The following is a 16,832-nucleotide window of genomic DNA, read 5'->3' as shown; positions in this document are numbered from 1 at the left end:
CCAGTTAAGTACACAATGTCAATCGAAGGTTAACTGACACCCATTTAATTCCCAACCAGTAGAGAAAGCTAGCTTGAAGGAAAAAAAATCCTCTTCAGAATTCTGACCCTGAGGGAATAAGTCCTACTAGGAAAACTTTATTTTCTCTCCTTGTGCCTTGAGACCAGGGCTCTCAGGAACACTTGTCTAGACTATTTCTAATTCCTGAGATTGGAAAATAAAATAAAATAAAAACCTGGAACAAGGATTAAATTTTTTTTTATTCTAGCTGTTATTTATAAACCAGTGAGTTTTATATTATAATATCTGATTCATGACTAAGTATAGAAAGTGAAGCTATGAGATCTCTCATTGTGTCTGTATGTTTATGTGTGAATTATCTTTGTTTTTACCTTTGGATGGCATTATCAAAACTTAATTTGTAAGTGAGCTCTACTTAATTGGGTTAAAGGAAATTAAGTGCTTATATAAATTCTCAAAAAAAATACAGAAGGTAACCGACCAGAATTAATTTTAGGTTCATGTGAACTGGGAAATATTCTGTATTAAATTAACATCTGGTATTAATGTTTGTTGATCTAAATATTATAGACATGTTTTTAGAGTCATCAACATTAACTATAATACTTTTATTGTGCCTAGGTGTAATATAAGCTAAATGAAATCTTTTTATATCTGTTACAAATTTGTCAGCAAGGAAAGTAATTTGATGTGAAGAAAATTTTCAGGAAAGAAAATGTAAATGAGACAAGAGCTTTTAGATAAACTCTATTAAGAATAGCTATGCTTTAGGAATGTCTATCTAAAATAGTTTCTCCAGATTCTGGTAACTTGAAATTCTAGAGTTGTGTTAAATTAAGTGAAGTGATGGAAACTTATTGAATAGCTAGGTCATTCCCAAATAAGATACTGAAACATTAATTACTGAACACTGGCTTCCTCTTACAGAGAAACTAAAGATAACTTGGACTATTAATGAATATGTTTGGTGCCATGTTCTCTAAAGTAAGCAAATGTTTTTAGAAATTATCTTTGGTGTTTATGTTCACCAATCTACAAAATGCTGATATAAAGGACAGTTCATGTTTGCTTAAGGAAAGTAGGATGTGTGTTTTCAGTAAAGAAGGCATGAGGAATGGAATTGCATTTTACTAAGGGAAAAGGATGTAAGTCTGACTTACAGGTGGCTCATTCTGAATGGGAAAATAAAGTGATGGATAAGGAAAGTGACAAAAGTGTTTGTGGAAAGTGGACCCCGAGAAAAGAGTTTTGTGCATGGTCAGGATTGACTAAGTTTAAAATACATTTAATGAGTAAATGAATTTTAAAAGTTAAGTGGGTGCAAAACTTGAATTTGGCTTTTCTCTCAAGAGGACAAGATTTCTTAAAATGTTGAACTGCCTTTGATAACAGATTTTAAGTTTCCTTACCTTTTAAGTGATCCATTCTTTATTTGCCTTTAAAGTGTTTTATTGTTACTTTGGCTAAGTGAATAACTATTGTTTCACAGTGACCTGTGATCCTAAATGACTGAGTGTTCTAAACACTTGGATATTTTTTAACAAAACTTCCTAAATCAAATTCTAATAAAGTCCTTTTGACCTCTAGCTAACTTTGGGATGCTTCAAAGGGCCCCTGAAACATCCCAAAGAGAGTTATAAACTAGGTTTATTTGGTACCTTAAGTTACATTGTCAAATGAGTAATAAATCTTCTTAGGTTTTAGTGTATGATAAATGTTATTAATATAGATACTCTAAAAATTATATGGCATTCCTAAAATTCTGACATGTCCCGGTAAAATGTTATCAGTCATAATTCTAGTTATTATCTTAAAGTGTTGTATGTCACAGCATTAACCAAGTTACTTTGTCAGTTGCATTGCATTGTAAGCAGATTTTTTTAAATAGATCTTTATTGGAGTATAATTGCTTCATAATACTGTGTTAGTTTCTGTTGTACAACAAAGTGAATCAACCATATGCATACATATATCCCCATATCTCCTCCCTCTTTAGCCTCCCTCCCACCCTCCCTATTCTACCCCTCTAGGTCGTCACAAAGCACCAAGCTGATCTCCCTGTGCTATGCTGCTGCTTTAAACGTGCCTTAAGTCTTTTGTCACTATAGACACTTATGGTTTCACTCTAATGCCTTTGCAAAAATGTTTTCTCTTCAGGAAGATTTATAGAAAGGACTTTTGGTTAAATACAAGTTTCTGACTTCCAGACCATAATGCTGAACTGGGTAAGAATTTTTCTTTTATTCTTTTATTTTTGGCTGCGTTGGGCCTTTGTTGCTGTGTGTGAGCTTTCTCCAGTTGTGGTGAGTGGGGGCTACTCTTCATTGCAGTGTGCGGGATTCTCATTGAGGTGGTTTTTCTTGTTGTGGAGCATGGACTGTAGGTGCGAGGGCTTCAGTAGTTGTGGCACTTAGGCTCAGTAGTTGTGGTTCATGGGCTTAGTTGTTCCACGGCATGCGGGATCTTTCTGGACCAGGGCGCAAACCTGTGTCCCCTGCATTGGCAGGGAGATTCTTAACCACTGTGCCACCAGGGAAGTCCCTGAACTGGGTAAGAAATTGAAGAATTCTAATGAAAAACCTGATGGCTTCATAAAGCTGTTAACAAAAAACATTATTTACATAGGGATGAGTGAATTGGTGAATATGGTTATAAATTTTATGGTTTCTATCTGAAAAATTACTGCCTTAAATCTGTGTTTTCCAGGTGTAAGGAAAACCTTCCCCTCAAGGAAGGTTTACCTTATACATTTGTAAGCAGGATTGAAACATTTATCTTTTCTATCTGTTCCCTCCAGACATTGGAAACTCTTAGGTTCCCAGCAACTTTAGCAGATAAGTTAGGAAGGCTACCTCACTAACATGTATAGAGAACTCAGGGTATTTTGGGGACCTTGAAAAGGGAGTAATTCACCTAGATCTGTTAGGCAAAATCTGTGATAAGCTCTTGGCATGACTTTCCTAGCCCGAGAGGTACTTTTTCTTTTCTTTTACTTTTATTGGAGTAAAATTGTTTTACAATGTTGTGTTAGTTTCTGCTGTACAATGAAATGAATCAACTATGTGTATACCTATATCCTCTCCCTCTTGGACCTCCCTCCCACCTCCTGATCCCACCCATCTAGGTAGTCACAGAGCACCAAGTTGAGCTCCTTGTGCTGTACAGCAGGTTCCCACTAGCTATCTATTTTACACATGGTAGTGTATTTATGTCAAACCTAATCTCCCAATTCATCACACCCTCCCTTTCCCCCCATGTCCACAAGTATGTTCTCTATGTGTACGTCTCTATTCCTACCCTACAAATAGGTTCATTTGTACCATTTTTCTAGATTCCACATAAATGCATTAATATACAATATTTGTTTTTCTCTTTCTGGCTTACTTCACCCTGTATGACAGACTCTAGCTCCATCCACATCTCTACAAATGACCCAATTTCATTCCTTTTTATGGCTGAGTAACATTTCATTGTATATATTACAACATCTTCTTTATCCATTCATCTGTCATTGGACATTTAGGTTGTTATCATGTTCTGGCTATTGTAAATAGTGCTGCAATGAACATTGTGGTTCATGTGTCTTTTTGAATTATAGTTTTCACAGGGTATATGCCCAGTAGTGGGAGCGCTGGGTCATACGGTAGTTCTATTTTTAGTTTTTTAAGGAACCTCCATAATTTTCTCCATAGTGACTGTATCAATTTACATTCCCACCAACAGTGCAAAAGGGTTCCCTTTTCTCCACACCCTCTCCAGCATTTATTGTTTGTAGATTTTTTGATGATGGCCACTCTGAACGGTGTGAGGTGATACCTCATTGTAGTTTTGATTTGTGTTTCTCTAATAAATAGTGATGTTGAGCATATTTTCATGTGCCTCTTGGCCATCTGTATGTCTTCTTTGGTGAAATGTCTATTTAGGTCTGCCACCTATTTTTTAATTAGGTCATTTGCTTTCTGGTAATGAGCTCCATGAGCTGTTTGTATATTTTTGAGATTAATCCTTTGTCAGTTGCTTCATTTGCAAATATTTTTTCCCATTCTGAGGGTTGTCTTTTCATCTTGTTTATCGTTTCCTTTGCTGTGCAAAAGGTCTTTTAAAAGTCCAGTCTGAGACTCCTTATAAAAGTTTCAGCAAGCAAAAATCCTTTATGATCAATCATAGTTATATGAATCATCCGGCCAAGTTTATTGAGACCAGATTTATTTTTCAAACAAATTAGTCTTAATTTGCTTATATTTATTTAGTAGAAATAAGGGTAATTTTAGAGAAAAAAAGAGATGTTTCAGTGAATGTTAAATCTCAGTTTTGTTAATGGAGGTCTCTATTTACTACGATGACTCACTTCTCATATAGTTCCTTGCTGTCATGTTATATTAGTGTAAAGTTAAATTGAATTATTAAAAGGGCACTCTAAGTTTGTTCCTGAAGCTTATCTCAGTAATCTGTCTTTGGATGAAAATCAGATGTCTCACGACCTGCAACCAAAGGACTATGTATATTGGAAAAGACATCATTTAAAGGACTCACTACAACCCAGATGGAAAGGCCTCCACTAGGTACTCTTAACTAGCTCATGTGCAGCAAAACTAAAGAGAATTCACTCTTGGTTTCATATTTCCCACTTAAAAAGGGCTCCTGCACTGGACTGGTCTATAGAGTGGACTGCTGACCTCAAAGTAACCTTAAAATGATGCTCAAACAGAGGAAAGTACACTCACACCAGGATGAGAAGATGACATCAGAACTAGACATCTTACCCAAGATGCTGGACCTGATTCATATGATCTTTTATAATGTTTTCTTGAATTCTTGGACCTTTGCATATAAATAAAATATTTCTCTATCATAGACACAATCCTATGCTAGTTTTAAAAATCAATCCAATTGTTGGGTTTGTGACCAGTTTCCTGTATCTAGTACTTCTGGATTACCTTGGTGGATTTCTGCACTCCAAGGCTCTAATTGGATGGTCCTCAGGAAATTTATTTTAGAAGAAAGAAAGTTCAGTCTTGTTCAGGCTACTCTCTATATTACTGCATGGGATCCCCACACTTAGACAATTAATAATACCCACTCTGACACTGACCATAAAAATGAATTTTCCTCTAAAGTTACTCAAGCACAATCAGAGCAACAAGCAATATTTCAGCCAGGGAATAAAACCTCTGACAATTATGGGATGGCTTTATGTGGTTAACACCAGGCTATGGTCATTTAACCTTTAAGGTGCCTGTTTAACTTGGGAACAATTAAATTATACTAAGGATAACCAGCCTAGTAACTAGGAAATTAAGCTGGGAGCTTTACAGACAGCACCAATATATCATTTCCCTGAAAGATAAGGATTGGTACAGAACAGACTAAGTCAGATGACCTGAGGATATACTGGTCTGAACCTAATGGAAGTTATTGGCTTAATTCTTTCTTATGGCTTTAATAATACTGCTAGCTATGTTATTTGTATTTTGCCTGTTTTACAAGATTGTTTTTTTCTTGTATTACAAAATGTGTGACTGAGCCACCAACAAAAATAATGATAACTAGGTTACTTGAAACAGGTGATCAAATATATAGTTCTGTATGCGATCAATGATTGTTATAGTGTAACTCTAGATATAGGAAGATGCAAGAAGAGGGAATTTTTTTCCTGTTCCATAACAGAGTAGGAATACGGGTGGTCCAGAGACCTTTGTTGATAAGACCTATCCCAGTAATAGCACATTGAGTGACGTATCTGTGAAATCTTAGCCAGACCTAGGAATGAGCCTAGCACCTAGCATCTAGACCTAGGAATGAACCTAGCACCATGGGACAAATGGTCATGATATGTCTCCCAAAGCATGGTCGAATTTATGACCATGAGGGGGTCCTGTCAACTACAATTGACACTCATCATTGGGACTTGCCATCTACCTCTACAAGGATTAAATTATGTGCTGCTGCAGCTGCTGATTTTCAACACCTCCCTGGAAGGAGTTCAGGGTGAAGAACTGAAATGAGGCACTCTGTGCTTTGGGAAAAACTGGCAGAACAGGTCTTCAGATAGTTAGATATTTTTAGGAGCTGATTTTATGAGCCCAATTCTTGTATCTCCTCATATCTAGAAAAAAACACTAAAATCCTTCATGGTGACGTCTGCTTCTCGTGACTAGCAGACCTTCACAATACTAGAAGAAATGTTCTACAAAAAATATGTGCTTGATTGCATGTATTCCCCCTTCACCAAAGTCACATATATACTGACCTTACCCCCTACCTCTTTGGAACAGTTTCTCAGAGCTCTCTGAAATGTTGTCTCTCCGGATGCAGTTCTCATTTTGCCCCAAATAAAACTTACCTCATAACTCTCACGTGCATTTTTTTAAGTCGACAATTCCTTTCTTGGATCTCCTTTACCAAGCTGATGCACTTGCTCTCCCAGCTGCTGCGAATGTTGGTTGCTAATGCTCACAGAAACCCTCTTCTCTAGAAAATTGTCCTCAGCCAAATGGCAGCTGCCTTGCCTGGGAGGTTGTATTCTTTATCCCAGTAATTGGTGTTATCAATGACTGATTGGCATAAAAATAAAAATGGTCAACTTTCTTGCTTTTGGTCGTTTCTCTGTGTAGTTCAACTTATGCTCCAGAGCTCCTATGGAGATTAGGCTAAAGCTAGACTCCAGATGAGACACATATTGGGCAATCCTCTTTCCTTGCCCTGTCCTGCTTCCTTCATGCTCTTTCTTCTGAAGGCACTGCCTTAAAAAGTATCACATGGACTTGAATATTTACCTTAGGTTTTTCTTCTAGGGAATCTAGCCTTAGGTAGAAATTAAACTAAGTTAAAAATGCTTGTGTATAATATTTTTGACTATAGAGAATATACAGGAAGCTACTAGTATCTGTCATTTTTCATTATAAGGGAGAATTCAGTATAAAGTGAATATAATGTAATTCATCAGTATTTGTATAATACGAGATCAAGGGAACTTCATTAAATATTTTCCTTTCTGAAACATTTCCCTTTAGAAAATATTTACTGAGTGCTGGATAAACTTGATGACAGATATGTGGATAATTTAAAAACATCATTCTACTTAAAGCATACTTTGAAAGATTACTTGGGCCAGGATAAAGTATAGGTATTTTTTAAAAAATAGAGGTGCCTGGATCCTTAAGGGCCTACAAGTCAGAATAGTAGGGAGCGGGTTCTAGGAATCTCTATATAAAATAATAGCATTTTACCTACCATCCTGTCAGGGAAGAAGGAATTTTCTTTGTTCTTCTATGTTCTTCTGGATAACATAATAGTTAAATTGACATGAGATGGATTAACAGGAGAAAATCAAACAAAGTTTAATAGCATGTATATGTGGGAGAGACCCAGAAAAACTGAGTAACTCACCAAAATAGCTAAAGCCCTCATCTTAAATACCATCTTCAGCTAAAGACAAAAAAAGGATGTTGGGGGTAGGGGTTTGGGGCCCCAAAAGGTAGGAAGGCAACTGACATGGAGATAGAAAAGTAAATGTTTGGTAAATAAATATCTGCTAAGCTAGGCAGAGACAATGGGACACAGAGAAGAATTTTAACAAAGAGATTTTGCTAGGTTCCTCACTGTCTACCATACCTAATTCATATTATAGTTATCTATGGTAATACTTCCCTTCCTGGAATATGTCCTCTATCTACACTATTTTAGACAGTTAGGGGGAAAGTCAGAGTTTCTTCCTGAGATTTTTAGGCCTTGATTGTTTTCAGCTCAAAATAATCTGCATGCCAAAAAGACATTTTTAGGAGGCAAGTTTCACCTCCCTACACTATCAAAAATACAAAATAAAAAAATAATTGTTTTGATAAATGTAATCACATTTGCATGAACAAAAATAATCTTTTATGCAGATAAATATTTTATCATAACCTTAAGAGTAGTATAGATGATGCATGTAATGTACCCTGAAATGATCCTGGGGAAAAAATGTGTGTGAGTGTGTATGGAGATGAAGGAAGGAGAGAGAAAATAATAAAGTAGCCAAATGGGGTTAAATGTTAACAGTGGATGAAACTGAATAATGAGTATATGGATGTTACTTGTACCATTTTTATTTCTGACACATTGTGTTAGCTGAATAAGTAAAAAAGTTTTTCAAAATAATAAGTGATATAATATGCTCCATGATAGAGCAATGGTGTGGTATAATGAAAACATATATCCAGTTTTTGTTCCTATGGAATTTCTGGCACAAAGCCCCTAGAACCCTTAGAATTTCCTGAGTGATAGGAGTCCTTTTTATGTTAATGAAGTAAAAAGGTAAGCCCCTAGATAGTTTCAGGGTGAGGGCTGGACACCATAAAGACCAAGTATATGATTAGAAGTTTGAAATTTTGGAAGAACCTGACATCCAAAGAGAAGAGAGGGTACTGGAGATTGAATTTAATCACTTAGTCAATGATTTAATTAATCATGCTTACATGCCCAATACAAACTCTAGATACAAGACTTGGTAGAACTTCCAGGTTGGTGAACACACTGACATACAGGGAGGGTAAGATGCCCTGACTCCACAGAGAGAGGGCATAAAGGCTTTATGTCTGGGACACTTCAGATCTTGTTTTATGTGTAACATTTATAATAATACTGCAATAGAAAGTATAGTGCTTTGAGTGAGTTCTGTCAGTTATTTTAGTGAATTGTTGAACCTGAAGGAGTTGTTGGAATTCTCTAATTTATAGCTGGTCTGTTGGCTCTTAGAATTGAGGCTGGCATTTGAAATGAAAGGAGTCTTGTGGGAACCCTTAAACCTATGGAGTTTGATGCTAATTCTGGTCTTGGGTGACCTCGGCTTGCAGCAGCTTGAAGCAGGATTTTCATTCCCTGGCCAGAGACTGAAGTCAGGCCATGGCAAAGAGAGTGCTGAATCCTAGCCACTAGACCACTACAGCCACTGATGAGGCCCTGGACTCTTGGCTTTGTAGAAATGAATTTCTACAAAGTGATGGAAAGTAGTGAAACAAGTAAAGTTTTTATTAGGAGGAAAAAGAGTATGTATGAGTAGACTCTCATGCGTGGGCTCAGAGAGAGAGTCACCCTTATGTGGTAGTTTGAGTCACTTATATGGGGTATTTCTTCCAGGTTTCCTTTGGCCAATCATCTTGCTTTATCTGGCTCTGAGTCTGTATTTGGTTTATCTCAGGGTCCTACCATGTGTGCACATCTCTTAGCCACGATGAATTCTGGTGAAAAGGCCTATGGGTAGGTTGACATAACATACTATGGGGTGGTGCCCCCTCCTTTTTTGACCTCTGAGGAGCCTTTCTGCATGTGCGTAGTCAGGAAGGTATTCTTGATCCAAAAATTATCTCTTATGTGGGCAGGGTTAAGTTCCTCCTCACTCCTGGTATTATTTTTATCTTGGAGTATCGGTCCACAGGGGACAAACTCCAGCTGCTCAGCCTGGGGCCCATCTATCTCATGCCCCAAATCCCCCCTGAGAGACATAGACCCCAATAAATCTTTGTTGGGAAGATGAAGAGTGAAGGCCTGTCTTCTGTAATTTCTTCAGGCCGGCATGGGGCTAGTAGAACCTACCTAGCTGGGGTCATGGAGCTCTCACCCTGTCTCATTAAGGGACCCAGGGTGACTTCTGCTGTTATTTCAACAGGATCAGTTCCAAGGACTGGCCGGAATCTCTGCATCACTGTCATCTTGTCTGAGAAACCGTTGTGTCATTAGAAAGGACAAACTAAGTAGATTAAGAAGGCAGGGACCAAAGAACAAAAAAAGAATTATTGTAACCAGAGGCCCAAGCAGGAATAAGAACCAGGCCACGTTTGGTAGCAACTTTGATCCTGGTTCAGATAGACTTAGAACTTGGGTTACCCTGTCCAAAAGAATGGAGCCATTTGGCATGGTCATATATATTTTTGATGTTCTCTTCTATTAGCCCAGTGTGATTGATGTAGGTGTAACAGACACAGTTAGAAGTAGTTGGAGGTGTGCCAACTTGAATGTTAATAGATAAAATATATCTCATTTCTTTTCAGGAGAATAAGCATGAAACCCAGTCTGGACCTTGTACTTTGGGGACACTTGTAAAGCCAGGTAGCCAATTGTCTAATTTTACCTAAGTAGGTTTTAACTTTTGATGTGTTATTAACACATAAATAAAAGGTGCTATTGGTCACTACACATGTGTTTTCTCCTTTTGTTAACATATGATCTAAACCAATTTTATCATCTAAAAAATATAATAATTATGAGAGGAGACCTTGAAAATGAAAGGTTGCAGCTACCAGTTGCCAGCTGGTGTCTTAAGAATGTCGTGACACACTATTTACAATAGCCAGGACATGGAAGCAACCTAAGTGTCCATCGACAGAAAAATGGATAAAGAAGGTGTGGCACATATACACTATGGAATATTACTCAGCCATAAAAAAAACAAAATTGAGTTATTTGTAGTGAGGTTGATTGACTTAGAGTTTGTCATACAGAGAGAAGTAAGTCAGAAAGAGAAAAACAAACACCATATGCTAACACATATATATGGAATCTTAAAAACAAACAAACAAAAAAAACCGTTCTGAAGAACCTAGGGGAAGGACAGGAATAAAGATGCAGACATAGAGAATGGACTTGAGGACAAGGGGAGAGGGAAGGGTAAGCTGGGACGAAGTGAAAGAGTTGCATTGACATATATACATTACCAAGTGTAAAATGGATAGCTAGTGGAAAAGCAGCCACATAGCACAGGGAGACCAGCTAAGTGCTTTGTGACCACCTAGAGTGGTGGGATAGGGAGGGTGGGAGGGAAACGCAAGAGGGAAGAGCTATGAGGATATATGGATATGTATAGCTGATTCACTTTGTTATAAAGCAGAAACTAACACACCATTGTAAATCACCTATACTCCAATAAAGATGTTAGAAAAAATAAATTAAATAGTATACTAAGAAAAATAAGAAAAAAGAATGGCTGGTGATGTCAAGTCTGATACAGCTCATAAAACCTAAGTTCTCAGCAATACAAGGACTTCTCTGAAATCACACCCACAGTGTTACCTAATATTACCTTGCATGTCTGAACCATAGATACTCCATTTTGATTTTTAACTGTAATTTTCTCCTTAATAGCCAAAGCAGATGTCACCATTAATGTTAGTGTTTCTCTAGGTATGAGAAGATGCAAGAATTTTGGCTCACAAAATCTCTTAAAAGTATCTAACTATCTGAAGACCTATTCTGCCGGTTTTTCCCAGTGCACAGAGTGAGTACCTCATTCCTGATCTCCACACTGAACCCCTTTTAGTGGGTGTTAAAAGTCAGCAGCTGCAGCAGCTCATGATTTAATCTTTGTAGAGGTAGATGGTAAGTGCAAATTTCCAGTCAGGAGGGCTCCTTCATGGTCATAAATTCGACCATGGTTTGGGGAGTATTTCATGACCATTTTGCCCCATGGTGCTAGGAATGCTTATTCTCAGGTCTGGTAAAGATTTCACTGATAAGCCACTCAATGTGCTATGACTGAACTAGGTCTTGTTAACAGTAGCCAAAACTCTCTGGACCATCTGTCTTACTAGTCTTTTATGGTCCAGAAAAATATTCCCTCTTGTTTCTTCTTCCCACATCTAGGGTTATACTATTACAATCATTGATCTCATATGGACCTATATAATATCACAATCTTGTCAGAGGCTCAGTCACACATTTGGTAATGTAAGAAACAAAAATTTTCTGAAACAGGCAATGTAGAAAATAATATAGCTAGCAGTATTAGTAAGGTCATAAATAAGAATTTAGGTCAAGAACTTTCATTAGGTGCCATCCAGCATATCCCAGGTCATTTGACTTAGTCTGTTCTGTACCAGTCCTTATCTTTAAGGGAAATTATATACTGGCATTGTCCACAAGGCACCCAGCCCAGTCTCCTAGTGCTACTAGACTGATTATCCTTAATATGATTTAATTGTTCCCAATATAGTGGAGCCTTTAAATTTAAATTACCATAGTCTGGTGTTAACTACATAAATCCATCCCATAATTGTAGGAGGTTTTATTCCTTGGCTGAAAGTTCACTTGTTGCTCTGATTGAGCTTGAGTGATAGAGGAAAATTCATATTTATGGCCAGGGTCAGAGCAGGTATTGTTAATTGGCCAGGTGAGGGGAATCCCACCTAGTAATATCAATAGTGGCCTAAACAGGACTATAACTTGTTTTCTCTAGAATAAATTTCCTAAGGGCCAAACAATTAGAGCCTTGGAGTGGAGAAGTTCAACAAAGGTAACCCAGAAGTACTAGACACAAGCAATTGGCCATAAATCCAACAATTGGATTGATTTTTAAAACTAGCATAGGATGGTGCCCACAATAGGAAAACATTTGATTCATATTCAAGAGTCCAAGTTAAGAAAAAATTATAAATGATCATATGAGTCAGGTCGAGGATCTTGGGCTAGCTGTTTACTTCTGATGTCATCTTTTTCTTGTCCTAGTAGGAGTGTAGTTTCTCCTCTGTTTGGGCATTGTTTTAAGTTGATTTTGAGGTCAACTGTCCTCTCTATAGGCCAGTCCAAAGCAGGGGTCTTTTGTGAATGGAAATTAAACTGTGCCAATTCCCTAGTTTCACTGTGAGTGAGCTAGTTAAGAGTATCTGCTAAGGCTCTTTCCATCTATGTTGGAGATAGTCATTTAAATTATGTCTTTTCTGGTGTGCATAATCCCCAGGTTGTAGGTCATGGAGCATCTGTTCTTCATCCAAAGGTAGATCACCAAAATAAGCTTCAGGAACAAACATAGAGTGTCCTTTTAATAATTCAATTAAATTTTACATTAATATAATGTAACAGCAAGGAACTATCTGGGAAGTGAGTCTTAGTAAATACAAACCTCCATTAACAAAACTGGAATTAAATATTCGCTGAAACATAATATTTTTCTCTTTAAAATTAATCTCATTTCTACTAAATATAACCAAATTAAGACTAATTTGTTTTCAAAATAAGTTTAGTCTCAGTAAACTTGGCCTGATGTTTTATATAAATATAATTGATCATATAGACTTTTTTTTTTTTTGACTTTGCTGAAACTTTTATAAGGAGTCTCAGACTGAACTTTTAAAAGACCTCTTGGGGATAGGAAAGTCATGCCAAAGGCTTATCACAGATTTTCCCTTACAGATTTAGGTGAATTCCTCCCTTTTCGAGGTCCACAAAATACCTTCATCTTCCTTCACCTGTTAAGAGGTAACCTTCATAATTTACCTCATAAAGCTGCTAGGAACCAAAGAGTTTCCAATCTCTGGAGGGAGCAGATAGAGAGAAAAGATAAATGTTTCAATCCTGCTGACAAAAGTATAATTTACTAAATTACTGTTAAGTCATAATTTGTTTGAGGGGAAGGTTTTCCTTATACCTGGAAAACAGGTTCAAACCAGTAATTTTTCAGATAGAAATCATAAAAATTATAACCACATTCACCAACTCACTCAGTCATTTTGTTAAATTTTTATGAAGTCATCAGTTTTTTCATTAGAAATTTCAATTTCCCACCCAGTTCAACATTATTGTTTGAAAGACAGAAATTTGTATTTATCCAAAAAATCCTTTCTATAAATCTTGAAGAGCAAACATTTTTGCAAATGTATCGGAGTGAAACCATAAGTGTCTGTGAATGACAAAAAAACTTAAGAAGGCATGGTAAAAAACCTGATTACAATGCAATTGACTAACTTGGTTAATGTTGTGACATACAAAACTTTAAGCTAATAACTAGAATTATAACTGATAACATTTAACCAGGACATACCAGAATTTTAGGAACTCCATATAATTTCTAGAATATCTATATTAATAACATTTACCATACAATATAACCTAACAAAATTCATTACTCATTTGACAATACTTTCTATGTAATTTAACATACCAAATGAACATAATCAGTTCAATATCTCCTTTTGGGATGTTTCAGGGGCTCTTTGAAGCATCCCAAAGTTAGTTAGAAGTCAAAAGGCCTTCACTAGAATTTGACTTAGGAAGGTTTAGCAAAAAATTATCAAAAAAAGTGTTTAGAACATTCAGTCAGATAGGATCACAGGTCACTGTGAAATAATATTCACTTAGCCAAGTGACAATAAAAAATTTCAAAGACAAATATAGAACAGATTACTTAAAAGGTCACAACAGTAGAATTGCAAGTTACCAAAATCTGGAGAGACTACTTTAGATAGACATTCCTAAAATGTAACTATTCCTATAGAGTTTACCTAAAATCTCTTATCTCATTTACATTTAATTTACTTATAAAAATTTTTGTCATACCAAGTTATTAATTTATTTGCTGCAAATTTGCAACAGATATAATAAGATCTTATTTAACTTCTATTAAACCTAGGTACAATAAAGTATTATACTTAATGTTGATGACTCTAAAGGCATGTCTATATTAATTAGATCAAGTTTATACAATAATACCAGGCATTGATTTAATACTGAATATTTCTCAGTTCACATGAACATGAAATTAATTCTAGTCAGTTACTTACTATATTTTTAAGAATTTATATTTGTGCTTAATTTCCTTTAGGCCAATTAAGTAGAGCTCATTGACAAATTAATTTTGATAATACCATCTGAAGGTAAAAACAAAGATAACGCACACATAAACCTATAAACAGACACAAGGAGAGATCTCATGGCTTCATTTCCTAAACTTAGTCATGAATGAGATATCACAGTATAAAACTTCATATTTGTAAATAACAGTTGGAATAAGAAAAAAGTTAAAAGGTTTCTTCCCCTTTTTTTTACCCCTCAGTTCTCAGGAATTAGAGATGGTCTAGATAAGATAAGGGCTCCTGAGACTCCTGGTCTCAGGGCACAGGGAGGGAAAATCAAGTTTTTCTAGTAGGACTTTTTGTTCTCCCAGGGTCAGAATTCTGAAAAAAAAAGTATTTTAACAAGCTAGCTTTCTCTGATTGTACATGCAAAAAAAAAAAAAAAAAACAGGTTTTGCAATTTCAAAAAAAAAAGTTTTTTCTTAATCAATTTTCTCTGGAGCCCAAAGAATATTGTTTCCACACAGTCAAAACTCATCTTCTTTGTTCTGTTGGCATAGTTTCATAGCTAAAATTTAGATTGGCCCTGATAACAGGAGCAGACTTGTTGATAAAATGTTGTCCCAGCAGAGGTTGTCCCTCTGGGGAGGTGGGGTCTTAGTTTGATGAGAAGAATCTGAAGGAGTAAGGGAAATTGCAGCAATGGGGGAAGCTTGGTTTCCCCTATGACAGTTGGGAGAAGTTAGAAGGGGATCGTTTAGAATGTCAGGAGAGTTTTTCTGATTCCTTAAGCTTTTGATTGTAGGAGTCATATAGAGCAGGATTATGATAAAGGACCATAAATTCCTGGACATAAGGGAACCTCAGTCCATTTTCCCATCCTGTGACAATAAAGATCTAATTGTAAGATAGTATTTTAATCTAGAGACCCATTTGCAGACCATTTTCCATCCCCCAACTTAAATAAAGGCCAGGCAATGTTACAGCAAAACTTTTTTCCCTTCTTGGTCCATCTGGCTTAGAAAGGGGTGAGCAACCTGCATCCGAGAACAGCACTCCTAGAAAATATTACTAGGAGACACATGAAGGAGATTCAGAGCATCCTTTGAATTTCCTTTGAATCCTGTTGCTTAATGGAATTTTGAGCCTCTTCTACTCTCCCATTGATCCCTGACCAGATGTCTCTGGTTGACCGAGTTCCTCACATGAGGGATCCCCAGAAGGGGGGACATTTGATGCACTGCCAGTGCATTGCCATGACTGTCTTTGAAGGGAATCTGTTGTCTATGACAGTGCATGGGTTGCCAAGGTCTGGAGTAAAGGGGGAACTCCTAGAGGAACTGGAGTTGGCTGCAATGGAAAGTGCCATGGGAGTCAGGACATGAGGACCGAGAGGTGGGAGTATTCCCATAGGGGATTTTGGACACAGAATAAGGTGGGAGATTAAACAGCAGAAGAACCCCTAGTCTATTGCCCTGTTTGTTTGGCAGCTAAGGTAAAATTGAAGAGAACCTAAGGTTTAGGTGAAAAAGAAATCTTGCCTTGTGAGTAAATTAGGAAAGAAAATCTCAGGAAAAAAGTGAAGGACAGTTGCGCACGCTGGTGGGGTGGTGTGTGTATCAGCGGGCAACTCTGGATGAAAGACACTGGAAGACAGTGGGGCCCAGGAGATGAAATTTTTCTACCCCCAGGAAATAAAGTGTGCTGTGTAGCAGGGTACAATTTGTTGGAGACAGCAGCAGACACCAAGCTATGACTCCCAGCATGTTGCTCACAATGTTGCTGAGCATACACCCCTTGGGTGCTGGGCATGCTGAGGGTTGTGGCTTAGGCAGAGCAAAAGAAAGAGGGAGTGAGGAGAGAGAAAAAAAACCTTGGGCTCCTTCACAGTTGGAAATCATATTTCCACCAGGTTCCAAAGGACAGTGTCACACAAGCACTGTTTGAATCTGCACAGCCTGGGGATACCAGCTGCCACCCTGAATTTGAGGGGAGCCATAATGCACATAATGCAGTGAGTGGACTGAGTTTATGCCTTGTGGGTCTTGAAAAGAAAACAAAGTAGAGAGCAAGAGAAAGAGGGCAAGAGAGAAAGTCAGGGACCTCAAGCTGCAGCCAGGCAAAGCCTGCGGTTTACCTTGAATTCCTGGGTTTCAGCACCAAAATGATCTCAGGTGGCTTCAGTCTGCAGCAGATTGAAGCAGGACTTCAGTTCTTCATCCAAAGATTGAAGTCAGCCCTGTCAATGAGAGCGCTGAATCCTAGCCACTA

This window comes from Delphinus delphis, chromosome 13 (assembly GCF_949987515.2).
Source record: "Delphinus delphis chromosome 13, mDelDel1.2, whole genome shotgun sequence".
Taxonomy (NCBI): domain Eukaryota; kingdom Metazoa; phylum Chordata; class Mammalia; order Artiodactyla; family Delphinidae; genus Delphinus; species Delphinus delphis.
This window is presented reverse-complemented; position numbering follows the sequence as displayed.